Below are 20038 nucleotides of genomic sequence, written 5' to 3'. Positions count from 1 at the left end.
GCAATACAAAAAATATGATTGTAAATTCAAGGTGGAGGTAAGATATCAAAAATAACCCCTTGCGTCTCAATTAAATAAAAAGTTTATCATGAAGGGAGCTCGGCTGTGACACACTAATTTGATTTGTATTTGAGCACTTTCTTCCAAGCAATTTTTTTCTATTTTTTTATTTTTGTATGTTCAAGCAGATGTCCCCAACCTTTTTTGCCCCACGGATTGGTTTAATGTAAGATCATATTTTCAGGGACCAGAACATTATAAGGCCAGATAATTACAACAAAATAATAAGACTAATGTGTGAATAATGTGACCTGTGTAAAAACTGTGTTAAATTACTATTGAAATAATAAACAATAATAAAATTTATGACACCAGAAAAATATTTGGCCGCAACACTGCCTGATCGCTGTGGTAACATTCAATTGTGCCTTCAACATACCATACATCGCAAATTAAAAAGTGCAAGAAAAATACAACTCACCATCGCAGTGCATTATGTGGAGTTGGTTTGGTGCTGTCACGGTTTGCAAGGTGGTGATGGCGGGTGCGGATCCCAAAAAGCAGGCAGGAGGGAGCAGGAGGTTGTTTGAGAAATTGTATTAAAATAAAGTCAGCAGGAACAAAATGGAAAACAAAACAAAATCATCTGAACTGAAAAAATACAAAGTAGCAAAACGTCTGTGTAAGCTCTCAGTCGTACAGGAGTGGTCCATCGATGAGAAGGTTTCTTCAGCTGTCATCTGTACAAAAGTCAAGGTTTCGGACGTTTCGCCTCCTATCCAAGAGGCTTCGTCAGCGAACTAAAGCCACAGGGAAGGGTCCTCTGCCCCCCCCAACCTGAGAGTAGGGACCTATCATAGCTGTGTCCGGCGCCACCATGCCTGGACATTAGGGATATATAAATAGGGCCGATACGACCAGTCAGACTTTAGTTCGCTGACGAAGCCTCTTGGATAGGAGGCGAAACGTCTGAAACCTTCACTTTTGTACAGATGACGGCTGAAGAAACCTTCTCATCGAAAGTAGCAAAAGAAGACCAAAAGTCCGCCTCGGTTAAACAAACACATACACAATGCATGCAGCAACCAAGCAGCAAACAAACAATGAACCGGCACCGGATGGTCGTGCCGGGTGTCCTTTTAAGTGTCAATGATTAAACGACCAGCACCTGCGAGGCTGCAGGCAGGGCTGACGTCGCCACCCGCTGGTCGCCAATCTGATCGGGACGACCAGCACCTGTGCAGGTGTAGGCGGGGCCGACAGCGCCCCCCGTTGGTCGCCAACCAGATCATGACAGGTGCGTGGGTATCTCCAGTTGACATATATCTGTATCTTAAATAATTCTGATACTGATACGGTCTTATTACATTATTTTTCTTGGAAGTCGGAGGCTCTCAAAGGAACCATGCAAAGAGGTTTTTTTTTTTTTTTTTTTTTGTTTCACTCACTTTGATAGCTCCTGGGTTTCAATTTTGCGGTAACCCATCACGTGACCGAGAAACACCGCCTTTATCTGGTCAAAAATTATTGTTGATGGATATAACAGAGAATCCTGAAGTTTTTTTCAAAATAAAATATATTTCTGATCCCGAAATGAATTAATCAGGATTACTGTAAATATTTGGTATTTCTGCGCGACCCAGCACCAAATGACTCACGGGCTGGTACTAGTCCTTGGCCCAAGAGTTGGGGACCACTGTGTTAACAGTGCAGTTAACTTTGGGGAGATGGAGAGCATGGGGGCGGGGATACACACGCGTGCGTGTGTCTGCGACTGCGTCATCAGCATGCCGGTCGCTGCAGGCGTGTGGTATATTTAGGAAGCATGGGATTTTTCTTACCGTGTTTGTGAACCACCAGCGGCTAGCAAATTATTCATGTGGGTGTCAGCACGGAGGAGCAACGTCCACCTGCAGGGACAAGCAGTTCCACACCGTGTGCATTGTGTATTTACGTGTGCGTGTTTGTGTGTCCTCAAAACGCAGGGGGCATCGTGTACAAACGTGTGTGTTGGAATTCCCTCTCCAAATCAAAGTCCCTGACAGCTGCCTTAATGCCGGCTGCCTCTCAGGTGATGAAAGGCCCACCGCCGGAGCTGAATAGCTCCATCACCTCCACATACGTCCTCCTTAGTCGCCCAATCCCCCGTATCCCCGCCCCCATGCTCTCCATCTCCCCACTAGCTCGCCCCTTCCCTCCCGTTGATGTTCAATCAATCACTCCATCCGTATCCCTGACACTGGCATGTATAATTAAAGTTCATTCCCTCGGACCGCCCAGTCCTAAAGAAGAAGATGAATATAAAAGCAATTATCCATATTTCACAAATGACAGAACGCTCCTCGCAGCGACCAGTCAGTGAAGGGATGGATCAGACTTTCTGCATTGAAAAATGATCAATCAGAGGCAAATTCCACACGTGTAATTTTGTCATTTTGGGAGGGGAACAAACACAAAAAAATACAGCAGGCGAAAATACAGCATTACAGCATACAGCATTACCGGTCTTGACAGACTTGCAGCCTCAGCCAACTTTTTGTGAACTGACTTTGAGTTGATTTTTACGAGACAGGTGTGGATCTGGTTGCTGTATGACAAAATTTGAGGAGAACTTAGTTTTTGACAGATGCCTGGAAATGTTCCAAATTAGCCCAAAACTTACATTTCAGATCAAACTGTCATTGACGTGTGAAAGACTGGGTGGCCAAATTTCATGTTGACAAGTGACAATGGCATTGAGGGCTGATTTCATTTATTTACTTTGAATCTGGACTGTGGCAACTTTAAAGGTCAGCCGACACCCCCAGACAAGTTGCGTCCATAATTTGTAAAATCACTTCAAATGGCTTCTACTGACCGCATTTTACAAAGATTCCACCGCATCTAGCTATATTTTACGTTTTAAGACTCGCGCTGAATATTCATGAAGTCTTGTTTTTGAGTTGATGCCGATGCCAGAAGTGACGTCGCGGAGGGAACGCCCCTGACCGAGAAAGCGATACACAGTACATTTTGGGTACTTTGTTTCGTCTGAAAACAGAGTGTTGATCGCTAAATTAGAAGGAAAACTACATAAATAATGCAATGGTGAATCGTTCTGTGGCAGCCAATTGCGGTAACACGCATAAAGAAGGTGTAAGTTTACACAAATTCCCAGCGGACAAACCAGCTATTTCCAACGGACCAGAGTAGTAGAGCACCAGCGCAGGCGAACGAGGAAGCTAACCGGAGTTAGCGATTCCGCGCTTGGATAACTGCTTTCATCCTTTCAGCCTGTGACAATGGGGAGAAAGTTGCTTCCAGTGTTGAAAGAGAGCAATCACCATATTATTGGAGCAAACCGATCAGACAAACATCCAGCTGCTGTTAGCTCGTAGCCGTCGAGCACCAGCCGAAGGACCACTGTCATCCTCGTGTTGTTTCTGCTCCTCTCGAGGCTGATCATCCTGCTCGTAAATTATTTTGTTGAACGTAAATAAGTAAAATGGAGCTCTTCCAAGCCAAAGATGACATTTTAGTGATGACATACATTTTTCAGAACGGGCACCGAGCTCCTTGGTGTAGCCGAAAGGACGCTTCGATGACAGTCAAACCTGGTACGTGTATAATTCCGACAGTCATTAAACAATCTGAATTGATGTTGACATCTTGTAGCTTATTATTTGTTATTCGTGTCCTTACATGCCACATATCACCCAAGTTGATGTTATATTGCTAATTCACAGAGCTTCATATATGCTTCATATCAGAATCAGAATCAGAAAACCTTTATTCGTCCCACAACGGGGAAATTTGCATATGAATAAATTTGAATATGTCGTGTCCGTCACCAGTTTACATACACGGCTTGAATACGAAGGATTTCTTTAATCGATCGCAAACATTTATGCTTTCGTCTTCTGAACTATTTGAATCATATTCATAACTGGATGAGTAAAAATAAAGAAGCTTTTCCGAATTTGAACTCAGAAGCCATTGTTTTGATTCTGCAGCAAGGCAGTTTGTGAAAGAGTTTCCTGACGAGATGTCACAAACTGGGGGCGGGACTTTCTGAATCTCTCCAGTTTTGAGCTCATTGTGCGACAAACAAAATGTTATTATCTTATCTTAATAAATTAAGCCTTAAAAGGTCACTTTGAACCACCTGGTTAAAAGTCAAAGCCCGGGGACCAGATCCCGCCCGCCACATAATTTCATATGGCCCCGTAGAAAGACAATCACATGAGTCAAGTTGCATAACTTACAAAAATGTGAACCAAAATGTGAAATAGCCATGTAAAATAAATGAGATTTCACAATAATTTAGTTACCCTGTTCATACTTTATGAATAATTTGCTATTGTAGATGACTGATTTCCAAAGTAGTAGTACATTAAATTTGTTGTGTACAAGTAAAACAAGCAATGAGACAATGTTGTTGGATTGGATTGGGTTCGCCTTTATTAGTCTCGTAGTTGAGAAATTTACATTTCACAGCAGTAAAGTTATGGAAGGGACAAGAAAAGGAAAGGAAGAAGGGGAAAAACAAAATACAGGAGCTATTGGAAAGGCAGCGACAACCACACTTGTGGTTTCACTGTAACATCAAAGTAGCCCACGACATATATTAGTTTGACACCACTTTTTTAAACTAAAACAAATTATGTGTTTGTGGGCTCATAAACCTATTTCTGAATGTACTTGCGACTTTTAGGGCTGCATTTTTAAAAATGATATTGCAAGCTGAACCTAAAAAAAATAAATAATAATAAATAATAAATGAATTGGGTATAAATGGGCCCTTCAAAACAAAACGGGGCTCCATTCACAAGGTAGCTTCAACATTTGTAGTTTTAGACAATGCAGAAGCCCTGAAAATGTGGATATGATTGCGGTGGTGTTGCTATGGAAACAGTCATATCATAGTAGCAGGCCATGACAAGGAGTAAACAGGCGAGTGACTCCAATGTTTATTTTTCTGTCTGTCATCGTAGAAAGAGCGTGAAAGTGGTCGCCGCCGCCATGATAGTTCATGGCGTCGTCACACAAGCGCGTCCGTATGTGTGATGTTTGTCACGGCGAAGGCAAGTCAGGGTTAATCTCGTCTTTTTTTCAGCAAAGCTACCGACGTGGAGACTCAAAAAGGTCACCAACTTCGATGCTTCCGAAACGAAAGTGACACGGTGAACTGAGAGGACCCAGCGGAGCAAACCATTTGTCGTGGATAAAAGACTGTTTACTTCGAGAGACAGCAATCTCTCTCACAGAGAAGCGACAGACAAATGCTTTGGTGTCTGGTTGCAACCGAACAATAAATGGAAAAACACATCTCCAGTCATTGAAAAGCTTCAACCCAAAACTTCACTTCGGCGAGTACAAAGTATCAACTGTGAAGAGAAATCACCCTTTTGTCTTTTTTTTTCTTTGCAGAGGAATGGGAGCATCTCTCCTTGACCAAATGATATTCTCGAATGAAGGTGAAGTGAAAGTGGCTTAAAAAAAACTTTTCGAAGAGGCGCCAGGTCACGATGAGTTGAAAAGGTGATCACAAGAAAGGGTAGCACTGGTTCTAAAGGAATCCATTCCCTTCTTTCTGACTGGGAGATACGTGTGACCACAAATAATGCTGGCCTAACTCAGAGACGTAAAGACTCAAAATGCAAAATATTAGCTTGATAAAAAATTTAAAGAATTCTATTCAGGTGCGTTCAATTTGATCGAGAACCGATGTTCAGTTGAAAACCGAGGCATAAAAACCTGAAATGTTTGGTTTGGAATTGGGCGAGAACCTAGACCTTTGAACTATTGTTGCAGGTGCACTGTTACGTACGAGATATAATGAGACTCTTTATATATATATATATATATATATATATATATCCCATTTATGTCCCCCATTTTTACCAGAGGCCAGGAAGCTGGAGGGTTCTGCGCAGTATCCGTGCTGTTCCCAGCACTGCGCTTTTGTGGACCGAGATATCCGATGTTGTTCCCGGGATCTGTTGCAACCACTCGTCGAGTTTGGGGGTCACTGCCCCGAGTGCTCCGACCACCACAGGCACGACTGTCACCTTTACCTTCCAGGCTCTCTCCAGCTCCTCTCTGAGCCCTTGGTATTTCTCCATTTTCTCATGATCCTTCTTTCTGATGTTTCCATCACTCGGGACCGCTACATCCACGACAACGGCTTTCCTTTCCCCTTTATCTATAACCACGATATCTGGTTGGTTGCCCATTACCATCTTGTCGGTCTGTATCTGGAAGTCGGTGACTTTCAATAATAACTTTCTGCACCCTCTAAATCCGGGGTCTCAAACTCAATTGACTCGAGGGCCGCTGGAGGCAGAGTCTGACTGAGGCTGGGCCGCATCAGGATTTCCACAAGAAAATCACAGATAAAACATTCCAATGTTCTCAAAATCTGTATTTTTAATACACAAAAAAATGAATTAAATGAATAAATGGAAAAATGAATAAAAAATAAATTAACCAGTCATAAATAAATAAAATAATTATAATGATCATAAGGCAGATACAGACGACTGAAAAAAAACCCACAGGAAAAGTAATTATTTTAATAAAGTTTCAAATGTCTGTATTCACAGTTCTTTAACCTTTAACTTTCTTCACATAAAGAAAATATTGAACATGAACTGTACTGAACATGGCTTCTCTTGCCTACTTGTTCAGCTCCACACACAAGTTTCATTCATATCAATCGTGCGGGCCGCACTAACTTAATCTTTCATATCAAGGTGGGCCGCAAAATATTCTTTATGGGGTCGCAGTTGGCCCGCGGGCCGCTGGTTTGAGACCCCTGCTCTAGATGAAAGAAGAGAGGTCAAAGCGACCTTTTCATGAGTGGATCGGGACGTCCTGGTGGAATCTGCACATTTGCATTCAAGCTAAATTTTGAAAGCAAACAAAACTGTAGAATCCATTAACGAAAAGATTGTCTCACATATCCTGTCCCATGTAAATCCACTTCAATTGCAAGACACGATAGTTCCACTGCGCTGACGCTCATTCCTCAAGCTCCTTATATGATTTGGCCCTCCAAAGGCCAATGACAAAAATGTGTTCTGCACCCCAGAATTTCACGCACATGACGAATAATATAACATATTATCAATCAAGCATTGACAAATCAAAACGTCCATGATAGTCAATGAACAATTTGTCTCCAACTTTTTTTCTCAAATCTTCCAGAATGCTCCTCCGTCGAATAAGCATATCCATTGACAATTGGGTTACCTCGCCTGGTTGCCTGGCAGCTCTGCCCCTTTCTTCCTTGAGGATGAGGAGGATGAGGTTGAAGAGCGTGAGTATCTTCGGGGGACACTCCTGTCTGTTAATTAGTGACGAGCAGATGGAAGAAAGTCCGCATGTCGCAGGGGGATCAATGCTCTCCGAGAAGCGGCAAAGCACTTTTATTTATTTCTCAGCTCAGCTGGTGTCGCCTCCCCGAAGCTCAGTAGCCCTCTTCCCCGGGAGAGCCGAGAAGCCTCCTTTTCCTCCGGGACTTTACCGAAGATTCTTCCCTCAGCTGGCTGAGTGTTTGTTGAATTTCATGTGGCGACTTTGTTTACAAGCATCTGTTTACACGCGCCGATATTCAACAAGCCGTAACCTTGCCGGCCCCTTACGTGTAATGTACCGCCGAGGCTTCTTCCGAAGCATCTGCGCCGTCGTTGGCCCGCCTATCACACACAGAAAGAGGAATCCCGAAGAACGTCTGGATGTACTGAAGTCACATTCACGACAAGCACATACATCTGGGAATCAGAAACACGATGTGGTCGGATTTCATCAAACTTCTTCCGTGTTCATCATAATTGTGAACGAGTATGGGGAGTGGGGAGTTTTTAAGTTACTATGGTGGTGTGTGTTGTAGCCGAAAATCGGCCAATGAAAAAACAAGCTATTTTCGTTTGAAACAGATCGGTGGACGCTAACTACTCCCTCAGCCACTAACAAACAGTAATTTGGATCGATATGCCGTTCAACCAGTGGGTATATACGTATTTTCAGTTCAACTTGTCTGTTAAATTTAAGTTAGCCACTTTTTTGATAAATAAACACGAGGAGAGTGAGTGTAGCGTAAAAAAAGAGACTTTCAAACCGTAGACTCAGATGGAATTGAACAAAATAATTAACAAATTCAAAAATGACAAAGTACCATATTTTCCGGTATATAAGTTGCACCCAAAAGCCTTGATTTTCTTCAAAAAATGACCGTGTGCCTTATAGGGCGGTGCGTCTTATATGTGAAGTGATATTGATCCACAACAGGTATTGCAACTACAGTAATGTTAGCAGTCACAGTCTCCATTTCCCACTGTAGAAGAAGGCGTACATATCCCCGGCCTCTACTGTAGTGCCTTATGATGTGTGTGTGTCTTATACGTATTTGGAAAACCTTGATATAGTTACATATTTGGGAACATTTTTTTCATTCATTGAAGGTGTGTCTTATAGTCCGGTGTGCCTTCTATGTGGAAAAAGTTTGAAAATGTACTATTGATACGGTACACCTTATCCACCGCAAAATACGGTAGTAGTGGTAATGGATGCTAGTTACAATAATCAGGGGATAAACAAAGCTAACAGTCAAGGATAATGGGAACTGGAAATCGTTCATTGGCAAAAGACAAGAAGAGAGCCAAAGGAATCAAAAGCGACACTAAGCTTGACAACCCAAAACACTGATGAAGAATGCAAAAACGAGGCAAGAAAGTATGTGGAATTAACAAGAAAGATCATTTCAAAAATTCAACACTCAGCAACAAAGCAAGGTGACGAATAATCCACCAAAGGCTTGGCAGCATGACAGTCCGGAAAAACATGGCTTAATCTCGACAATTCAATTGGCAGCAAGTGTGCGTGCTGGAAGAGAAGACTTCCACTGCCACCTGTAGGCAAAAAACAAAACAGGATCATGATATAAGCGCAGTATGTTTCGTGGAAAAGTCTTCGAAATCATGTCAGAGTAAAATATTTTACAAAGTAAAAAAGAAATGTTTTTATTCCTGAAAATGAACATTCTCTTTTCATATAAAGTTTTTCGGTTATTCACAATGGCTGTCGGGACTTGGATGTGGATTGAAGCCTTGTGAAGTCAATAGGACGGCGACTTAAAAATGCAGCTCTGGCAGACAATGCTAAAATTGTCAAGAATTTATTTTTGCTTTGTGTGACTTGAATACATATGCTGAAAAAAGCTGTTTTAGAGCTTTTTTATTTGTAAACATTTACCTTAATGTAATTTTTTTTTTTTTTTTTTCCCAAGATGGCGGCGCGTGCACACGCAGCGGCTCCTCTCTCTCCCGGCAAATCGTTTTTTTCGTGTTTATTATGTTTGTCTCACTCGTGTAAATGTCCGTCTCCGTTTGCCTCGCTACACCCGAGGCGTACCTACTCCCGTGTGTCACGTTCCGGCGGCGACAGTGGCAGCTGGCGAACAGGAACGTGTGGTATAGGCGGTGGATCGTAGAGCAGGACAGAGGCGTGGGTACCGGCAAAGGATTTATTAACATAAAGCGCGGGTCCAAAAATACGCGGACCCGGTAACAACTCGTGAAACAAACTCAAAATGACAACTGACAATGTTAGTGGGTGAGTGGCGGCAATCCACCCAACCACACTAACCAAAAATAAAGTGGCACACGAGGGTGCAAAACAACCTACGACGCGGTGCAAACAACAAACGCGTTCGTGGCTAAAATCATTCCTCGGGCGAAGCAAATAACGTACTGGTAACAAGTTCCACGTACTAGCTTGGCGTAAGGCGAAGTATCTTCCGACGCTGGGTGGATGCCAGCGTCGGGTTTAAATGTCCACAGTTAATGAGGAGGGAATTGACAGCAGCTGGCGAGCGGCGGGAACGGAGGCCCCGCCCCGCTGTCAACTGGCTCATGACAGTACCCCCCCCTCAACGGACGCCTCCTGGCGGCCCGCCTGGTTTCGACGGGTGAGCCTCGTGGAAGTCCCTCAGGAGCGACGGGTCCAGAATCCAGGTTCGCGGAACCCATTGACGGTCCTCCGGTCCGTAGCCCTCCCAGTCGACCAGGTACTGGATGCCCTTTCCCCTGCGGCGTGAATCCAGGATCTCCCGCACTGCGTATGCCGGTCCTCCGTCCACCATCCGCGGGGGGGGGGGTTGGGCAAGAGGGGGGGCCAAGGGGCTGGACTCCACCGGTTTGATGAGAGATACATGGAAAACCGGGTGGATCTTCATGGAGGCGGGCAGCCGAAGTCGGACCGCGACCGGGTTAATGATGGCCTCCACAGTGAAGGGGCCCGCGAAACGCGGACCCAATTTGGGGGTTGTCCCGGCCAGCCGTAGGTCCCTTGTGGACAACCAGACCTTCTGGCCCACCTGGTAGGCTGGCGCGGAACGGCGACGGCGATCCGCGACCCTCTGGTTCCGGACTGCCGTGCGTGATAGGGCTGCCCTGGTCTCCCTCCATACCCGATGGGCCCGCCGAAGATGGTGTTGTATCGACGGGACCTCCACCTCCCCTTCCTGTGTGGGAAAGAGCGGCGGCTGGTAGCCATAAGCCGACATAAACGGTGACCGACCTGTGGCTGAGGAGACCAGGGTGTTGTGGGCATATTCCACCCACGGGAGATGGATGGACCAGGCCGAGGGACGATGAAGGCATACGCAGCGCAGGGCCGCCTCCAGGTCCTGGTTCTTCCGCTCGGTCTGGCCGTTGGACTGTGGATGGTAACCGGAGGACAGGCTGGCCGACGCCCCCATGGACCTGCAGAAACGCTTCCAGACCCGGGATACGAACTGGGGCCCTCGGTCCGACACAATGTCAGTGGGGATCCCGTGGAGACGGACGACGTGTTTGACCAATAGTGTCGCCGTCTCAATGGCGGACGGCAACTTGGTCAACGGCACGAAGTGTGCCGACTTAGAAAACCGGTCCACTATCGTGAGAATGACCGTCTTACCACGGGATGGGGGGAGGCCGGTGATGAAATCCACTGATATGTGGGACCAAGGGCGCGGGGGGACAGGTAGGGGGCGGAGCAGTCCTGCCGGAGGCTGATGGGAGACCTTGCCACAGGCGCACTCCGGGCAGGCCTTAACAAAGTCCGCCACGTCGTCGCGGAGCCGCGGCCACCAGAATCGCTGGGAGACGAGGTGCTCGGTGCGGCTCACCCCTGGGTGACACGCCACCTTGGATGCGTGCCCCCACTGGAGCACCTCTGAGCGCAGCGACTGGGGAACGAACAGTCTGCCTGTGGGACACTTCTCGGGAGTCGGGGTACCTTTTAATGATTCCATGACCCTCCGTTCGACCTCCCACTGGAGCGCCCCCATGATCTGGCGGCCGGGCAGGATGGGTTCCGCAAGGTCTTCTTTGTCTGCTGGCTCGTGGATCCGCGAGAGGGCGTCGGGCTTGGTGTTCTTTGTTCCTGGACAGTAGGTTAGGGTGAAGGAGAAGCGTGTTAAGAACAGCGCCCACCGTGCCTGGCGTGCGTTCAGCCTCTTGGCGGCCCGGATGACCGCCAAGTTCTTATGGTCCGTAAGCACAGTGAACGGCTCCTTCGCCCCTTCGAGCCAGTGCCTCCACTCCTGAAGAGCCAATACGACGGCGAGCAGCTCCCTGTTGCCCACGTCGTAGTTGGCTTCGGCGGAGCTGAGGCGGCGGGAGAAGAAGGCGCAGGGGTGGAGCTGCTGGTCGACTGAGGAGCGTTGGGAGAGTACTGCCCCAACACCTGAGTCCGAGGCGTCTACCTCCACAATGAACGCGCCGTTGGGGTCTGGATGGCGGAGAACTGGGGGGTGAGAGAAAGCCTCTCTCAGCAGCCGGAACGCGGCGTCCGCTTCTCTCGTCCACCTGAACGGGGTCTTAGTGGAGGTGAGTTGGGTGAGGGGGAGGGCTTTCCGGCTGTAGTCCCGGATGAAGCGGCGGTAGAAGTTGGCGAACCCCAGGAAGCGTTGTAACTGCTTGCGAGAGGTAGGTGTGGGCCATTCTACTACCGCTTCGGTTTTGGCTGGGTCAGCCCGGATCTGCCCCCGCTCCACGATGAAGCCCAGGAAGGATAAGGAGGAGGTGTGGAATTCACATTTCTCGGCCTTGACGTATAGTCGATTCTGCAGCAGCCGCTGCAGAACTAGCCGGACGTGCTGGCGATGTGCCTCAAGGGACTCTGAAAAAATTAAAATGTCGTCCAAATACACAAAACAGAAAATATTCAGAAAATCCCTCAAGACATCATTAATGAGGTTCTGGAACACAGCGGGTGCATTGGTGAGACCAAACGGCATCACCAAGTACTCGAAGTGTCCCAGAGGTGTCTTAAATGCGGTCTTCCATTCATCCCCCTCTTTGACCCGAACAAGATGATAAGCGCTCCGGAGGTCCAGTCTAGTGAAGATGGTCGCGGCCTGGAGGGACGCGAAGGCGGAGTCGATCAGTGGGAGCGGGTATTTGTTCTTTATAGTTATTTCGTTGAGTCCCCGATAGTCCACGCACGGACGCAACGATTTATCCTTTTTAGTGATAAAAAAGAACCCCGCTCCCAGAGGTGACCGTGATGGCCGAATGAGCCCGGCCGCGAGCGAAGAGTCAATGTAGTCCCGGAGAGCCTGTTGTTCGGGTTGGGAAACGTTGTACAGACGAGAACTGGGAAACGGAGCGTTGGGCTGAATGTCAATGGCGCAATCATAGGGACGGTGCGGTGGTAACGACAGGGCGCGGTCCTTGCTGAACGCCTGTCGTAAGTCGTGGTAACAGGGCGGCACCCCCTCTAGGCTAATCTCCTCCCTAGGGTAGCTGTGAGATGGTGCCGGCCCACCCGCGGCCGACCGGAGGCAGTGAGCGTAGCAGAGGGGGCTCCACCCCTGAATGGTAGGTCCGTCCCACGAAATGGCCGGATTGTGGGTCCCCAGCCAAGGTAACCCGAGCACGATGGGAACCGAGCGTGAACGCATCACGAAAAAACCGCCGGTTTTCCACGTGATTGCCCGAGAGTACGAGTCGAAGCGGCACGGTTTCTTGCGTAACCTCGGCGAGTAACCGACCGTCGAGATCGAGTATGCTCCGACTCGCCCCCAGCTGAACAACCCGACACCCCAACGCCGACACGACGCGCGGGTCTATAAAACAGCCGTCGGCCCCCGAGTCCACTAAGGCCCGAACGGACATTGTCCTGGTGGGACCGTGTATAACGGCATCCAGCTCCAGTCTCCGCGACGTGAACCCCCCCGCGGACCTTAAGGGAACCCGTTGCTTGTGTGGACGGGGTAACTTACAGTCACTGGGGGTCTTTCCGGGAAGCCCCCAACTGGGACAGTCCGGGGCTAGATGACCCAACTTGCCGCAGAGCTGGCATGCCGGGCCGGTGTTGCGTCGCTCCGGCGCCCGCTCAACGGCCCTTTCGACCCCCATCTCCATCGGCTCCACGGCCGCGTGCCCCCCACGCGGAAAGGTCCGGGCACCCCCTCGGGTCCCTGCTGGCGGCTCGAGTTTTGCCTGGGCAGCCCGCTCCCGGGCCCTGTCTCGCATCCGGTTGTCCAGCTGCAGCGTGAGGGAGATCAGCTCGCGAAGGCTGGAGCACTCGTCGCGGGTAGCCAGCTCGTCTTTCAACGCCGCGCTGAGCCCGCGCCGAAACATCCCTCGCAGCGCACGGTCGTCGTACCCGCTGGCGGCAGCCAGGACGCGGAAGGCGACGGAATACTCCGCCGCCGATCGGCTACCCTGCTGGCAGATCCACAGCTGGGACTCCGCTGCCTGCCCACTCACCGGGAGATGGAAAACCTGCCGTAACTCGGCGACGAAGTCCGGGAAGGAGGCTCGGAGCTCCGGCCGAGATTCCCAGACGGCCAACGCCCAAGCGGCTGCGGGTCCGGCAAGCAGGCTGGTGACGTAAGCCACTTTGGCCGCGTCCGTGGTGTATACGGAGGGTTGCTGGTCGAAAACTATGGAGCACTGCAGCAGGAATTGCGCGCAGCGCCCGGGCTCCCCTCCGTAACGGGTGGGATGTGGGATGTTGGGTTCGCGGCTCAAAGTCTGGGGAGGGACGGCCCCCGCGACGAAGGCGCCGCTGGCCTCAAGTCTATCTACCCGTTGGGCTAACCGGGTGATGTCGCGGCGGATCTCCGCGATGGCGGGCACCACTTGGCCGAGCTGCTCCGCCTGCTGAGCGAGGACGGAGAAGATTCGGTTACTGTCCGCAGGATCCATGTTGGTCGGAAGATTCTGTCACGTTCCGGCGGCGACAGTGGCAGCTGGCGAACAGGAACGTGTGGTATAGGCGGTGGATCGTAGAGCAGGACAGAGGCGTGGGTACCGGCAAAGGATTTATTAACATAAAGCGCGGGTCCAAAAATACGCGGACCCGGTAACAACTCGTGAAACAAACTCAAAATGACAACTGACAATGTTAGTGGGTGAGTGGCGGCAATCCACCCAACCACACTAACCAAAAATAAAGTGGCACACGAGGGTGCAAAACAACCTACGACGCGGTGCAAACAACAAACGCGTTCGTGGCTAAAATCATTCCTCGGGCGAAGCAAATAACGTACTGGTAACAAGTTCCACGTACTAGCTTGGCGTAAGGCGAAGTATCTTCCGACGCTGGGTGGATGCCAGCGTCGGGTTTAAATGTCCACAGTTAATGAGGAGGGAATTGACAGCAGCTGGCGAGCGGCGGGAACGGAGGCCCCGCCCCGCTGTCAACTGGCTCATGACACCGTGAGGTTCTGCTCGACATCGGCAGTTCATTTTTAAAAACAAAACCAGCTGAAGCAGAAGTGCTACGCAAGCATGGATTGCTCAGAGAGTCGGCTCGTCCACTAACACCCACTCTTCCACCGACCCCCACTGCTGCACCCAACCCAGAGTGGAGGCGCCACAAGCGCTGCATGAGGAAACAGAAGAGGGGGAAGCGTGGAGGTATCCGCATTAGGCTCGCGGCTAGCCCTCACCGGCCGTCCATCCCTACCATTACGCTGGCTAACGTGCGCTCGCTGGACAATAAAATGGACTGTATCAGACTTCTCCGCTCAACTTCCAAGACCGTGGGTGAGTGTTGTGCCCTTGTGTTTGTGGAAACATGGCTGACCGACAGCATACCGGACAGTGCCATCCAGCTAGCCCAGCTAACTAGCTTCCGGGCAGACAGAGCGCTCATCGAGGGGGGGAAGACTCGCGGCGAGGGTCTCTGTGTCTACATCAGTGATGCCTGGTGCCGCAACGCTGTTGTGGTATGCAAACACTGTTCACCACTGATGGAGCTTATGGTCATAAAATGTCGGCCATTCTACCTGCCGAGGGAATTTAGTGCCATACTGCTGGTAGCAGTTTACATCCCCCCGAGCTCAATTAACAACAGGAGCGCGGCATTGAATGAACTCTACCAGCACATCAGCGAGCAACAGACAGCCCACCCAGATGGTTTCCTTATCTTGGCTGGCGATTTCAACCATGCCAACCCGAAAAGCGTTTTTCCACAACTCCATGGACACATTAACTTTCCGACTAGAGGTAACAACATTCTGGACAATGTCTTCACCACACACAAAGGAGCCTACAAAGCCTACCCCCTCCTCCACCTAGGAGCTTCGGACCACTCCACTATTATGTTAATGCCCGCATACAGGCCACTTGTCAAAGTCGTCAAACCAGTCAAGAAGCAGATAAGGGTGTGGCCTGATGGGTCGTCAGAGGCACTCAAAGACTGCTTCTCCAACACTGACTGGAACATGTTCAGACAAGCGGCCACCTACAACAACCACACCGACCTCCAAGAGTACACAGACTCTGTTACCTCCTACATGAGGAAGTGCATGGATGACGTGACTGTCACCAGATCTGTCACCATCCTGGCCAACCAGAAGCCATGGCTGACGGGTGAAGTCCACAGGCTCCTTAGGGCTCGGAACGCTGCCTACAAAGCTGGCGATGAGCTGGGCCTGAGAACAGCCAGGGCCAACCTGTCACGTGGCATCAGGATGGCCAAGAGACAGCACTCCAGGAGGATCGCCAACCACTTCAGAGACAGCAGAGACACCAGGAACCTGTGGCGTGGGATACAGACCATCACAGACTACAAGCCCTCTCCACAGACCTGTGAGAACTCCACCACTCTGCTGAATCAGCTGAACGACTTCTTCGCCCGCTTCGAGGCAGATAACAGCACTCCAGCACAGAAGACCCCACCACCTCCCGGCGAACAGGTGCTGACACTGTCCCAGGACAGCGTGAGGCGATCCCTCAGAGGGACCAACCCGCGAAAAGCCCCAGGTCCCGACGGCATTCCTGGCCGTGTTCTGTGAGACTGCGCTGTGGAGCTCACAGATGTCTTCACGGACATCTTCAACACATCTCTGAGCCAGGCTGTTGTGCCCACGTGCCTCAAAGCCACCACCATCATCCCGGTCCCGAAGAAGTCGTCCCCCACCTGCCACAATGACTACCGCCCGGTCGCACTCACTCCCATCCTCATGAAGTGCTTCGAGCGGCTAGTTATGAACCACATCAAGGCTGCCCTCCCCCCCACCCATGACCCCTTCCAATTTGCATATCGGCCCAACCGCTCGACCGATGATGCCATCTCCACTGCTCTCCACACAGCGCTCACCCACCTGGAGACCAGAGACTCCTACGTCAGAATGCTGTTCATCGACTTCAGCTCAGCATTCAACACAATCATCCCCCAACAGCTCACCGATAAACTGAGCAAACTGGGGATCAGCACCTCCCTGTGCAACTGGCTGCTGGACTTCCTTAATATGTCGTTTATAATTGGATTTCTTTACTTCAAAAATATTCACAAGTACTCTTTTTCAACCGTTTTAACGATGAAATTCCTCCTCGATGCCTATGTGTATGCATGCATCGAGGAGGTTGACTGTTGCAACGACTAAATAAAAGATAATCACAGAAAGCATCATTCTGTCTCAAGAATATTTATTCAAGTCACATCGTGCAAATATTTCAATCCTATATCATGAAAACCCAAACTCTTGAAATCGAAACTCATTGCAAAAAAAGTTTGATTCCATCCGATGGGTGCAAACCTCGCCGACCTTAAAAGTAATCAGATTACAAGCTTTAATCTGCTCTATGGATTTATTGCTGTGTGTGTGTGTGTGTGTAGAGCAAGAGGTTGAAGCGTCAAATCTAACCCTGAAAAAATTCAATTAAAATGGGCAAATCTGTGAAAATTCCCAAATGCTAACCTTGAACTTACATATGCTTAGCACGAGTGAGATCATATCGGCAGCTGAAGAATTTTTGCCTGAAAGGCAAGAAGACAAAAAGTATGTCCGAAGACATTTCTCATGATAATAATAACATTACATTTCATTTATGACCAAAGGCACTCAAAGGCACTGCATGAACATACATCTAATTTTACTCAATTTAACTCATTTTGCATTTCACACAAGAATGAAGAAACATTGTAAGCCTCATCTTCATTCATAAAATGGCAAAGAGCCCAAATGGGAATGTTGCTTTTACAATGAATTAAAAAAAAAAAAAAATCAGACTTTTCTACGATTAAAAGTTACTTTTCAAATAGTTCTGGAAACATTCACCCCAAGCAAGTCAATTTTACTGAAAAAAGAAATATACCTGCAAATACACAGCTTATCTATCTGCCATTTTGGTTTGAAGGAGACTTTTTTTTTGTCGGGATGATTGACTTGCACTCAAATTTATTTTTGACAACTTAGTTCTTGATTGAGAAATGGGAAGCCTGTTTTATATATTGTATTAGTTGTGACAAAAAGTGTCAAAAACAGACTCGTCAAAATAAACATGAAGTCCGCCATTTTGGTTTGAAGCAACCATTTTAGGGCCATGTTGATCATTTCAAGTTCGAACACATTTTGCCCCAAATTTGAACCTTGTACTTCAGACAAATAGGCAACATTAATTTGCCAATAATTTGAAGTTTTACCATTCTGTAGTTGATGAAACACAAAACTGTAAAAACAGTCATTTTCAACTTCAAACTCAAGTAGAGCCTCTTTGAATTTGGCGCCTGTTTTAGTTTACAATGTGTAATTTGGTAACATGTTGATCATGAGGTGACTCCCTTAAAAAACTAATTCTCAAGCAGTCCTCTTCAAAAAGTCACAAGCCATTTTCATTTTATCCGTTAGCAGAGGTGCTTCAACGACATATTCCCGCTAGCAATTATGAGCGATTGCTTCATAAATGAAGCCGTGTGTACAAGATGAATGAGCAACACTCAATTGCCAATATGTTTAGTTGATCTTTGCAGGTGAACACTGCATAACAACAAAATTCAATACTGCCCCTTAACCTATACAAAAAAAAAAACTTACAAATAGTGGATGAGGGTTTATTTTTCTTTCATCACTGGGCACAGCTTGAATGTTTGATTTCAGATTTGACAGACAAACTCAAAAAAGGATTTGCTTGGTTGAAGTCTCCAGCTGGCTCACACTGGCGATCTCATCATCCAAGACACTAAAGTCTCTGATGAGACTTTTATTTTTCCACCTTCACATTTGCCACCATTTTTACCTTTCTGCCATCTCTGTATCGCCTCAGCAACGCAGCCATGTGATACATGACAGGCTCCGTGGGGCTAATTGTGGTTCTGATCAATACTGTAGCTCATGTTGTGCGCTCCCCGCGGCCCAAAGGTCTCTTGCAAAACACATACACAAACACACACACACACACACACACACACACAGGGTCAATAAATCATCCAATGTGACTTTTACAGATGCTTTTATTGTGATGTGTTGTTGCTTTCGTGACGTATTGACAAAGCAGATAATAGAATAGGCATCAAGTGACCTCTACTCACCTCAAGCGAGAGAGAATGACGGAGAGCAACCCTTTTAAAGGAAAACACTCAATAAAATGATTGTGATTGGAAAAACAGTGCAAGTCAGTGGACATAGTTGACGGTATTTGTCTCCAAAGTACCGTATATTCTGGAAGTCTTGTTTTTGAGTTGGCGACGAGTCCGTACGTGACGTCAATAAAGGAACACCCCTGACCGAAAAAAAGACGCATTGTAGCAGTCCTTCCATCCCGTCTATGTATTTTGCTGTACTTGTTTGGTCTGGGGACCTCGTGTTGCACCCAAAAGCCGCATCCCGCAGGTTCTCCCGCATCCTTGCTTCTTTGCAGGGTTGGATTACATCTTTGGGCAGGGCTTCATCCACTGCTTGCTTCAGAACGCTTCTCCTTTGAGGTTTCAACCAATATGTCCTTTTTGTTGACGGAGTCCCTCTTCTCTCCAATGCTTCTTGTCCATGAGGTGAGGAGACATTTCATTCTGCCACTGACAAAGCAACCCTGTGTTCATCCAGATGTTCAAACTTCAAAACGTCTGCGATGTCAAAAATGGTCCAGTTGGTGACGATGACACTGTTAGCTAGAGTACTTCACAACTATCTACGATGCTGGTGATACTGATTAATCTTGTCTGTATTGTTGAGTTGGATTCAAGACGCCAGAGCCGGTGTTGGATTTAGGTTTACAAATCGTTGTCAAATCGGAAGATGGTAAAGCCGACCGTCGGTAAAGCTTGTCATTGGCGTGCGTAAACGGGATGATGTCACCTCCCTGATGTTGATATGCAATGTACCAGGCAGAGTCAACCACTGTGCTTGCTATCATCGCATCATTTCATGGTGGGTGCTTTGGCTTTGTGTGTGTGTGTGTGTGTGTGTGTGTGTGTGTGTGTGTGTGTGTGTGTGTGTGTGTGTGTGTGTAAGAGGATCAGTCACCCCACATTCATGCAATAAATGCCTCACTGGATGTCACACTCCTGCTGGCACCCTCCCGTCGCTCAAGCTTTTTGCACTCGCACATACACGCTGCTTATCAGCCAAACGCAGCCGAGTGAACGCACAAAACACACATGAAAGGATGCAACATACAAACACACACACACACACACACACACACACACACACACACACACACACACACACACACACACACACGCATCAAAAACAAAGGACGTAATGATGCCACCTTCACAAATACAAAGAGAATAATCAAAAGTGCAAAGGTGACAACTTGTTATGATTCCAATT

General features: G+C 48.1%; 1 long non-coding RNA gene across 1 annotated transcript; it reads right to left on the bottom strand.

The window, feature by feature from the left end:
- Positions 1-8010: 8010 nt before the first annotated feature.
- On the bottom strand, positions 8011-19581 carry LOC148901828 (uncharacterized). The gene is made up of 3 exons (XR_016117939.1): positions 18504-19581; positions 17197-17244; positions 8011-8891 (listed from the first exon to the last, which is right to left on the bottom strand). It is a non-coding gene; the product is annotated as an uncharacterized LOC148901828 (long non-coding RNA).
- Between the last annotated feature and the right edge of the window lie 457 nt (positions 19582-20038).

The sequence above is a fragment of the Hippocampus bargibanti genome, linkage group LG02 (genome assembly GCF_051943395.1).
Source record: "Hippocampus bargibanti isolate YZ-2025 linkage group LG02, ASM5194339v1, whole genome shotgun sequence".
NCBI classification, from domain to species: domain Eukaryota; kingdom Metazoa; phylum Chordata; class Actinopteri; order Syngnathiformes; family Syngnathidae; genus Hippocampus; species Hippocampus bargibanti.
Note: the sequence above shows the minus strand (reverse complement) of the source record. Positions and strands in the feature narration are given on the sequence as shown.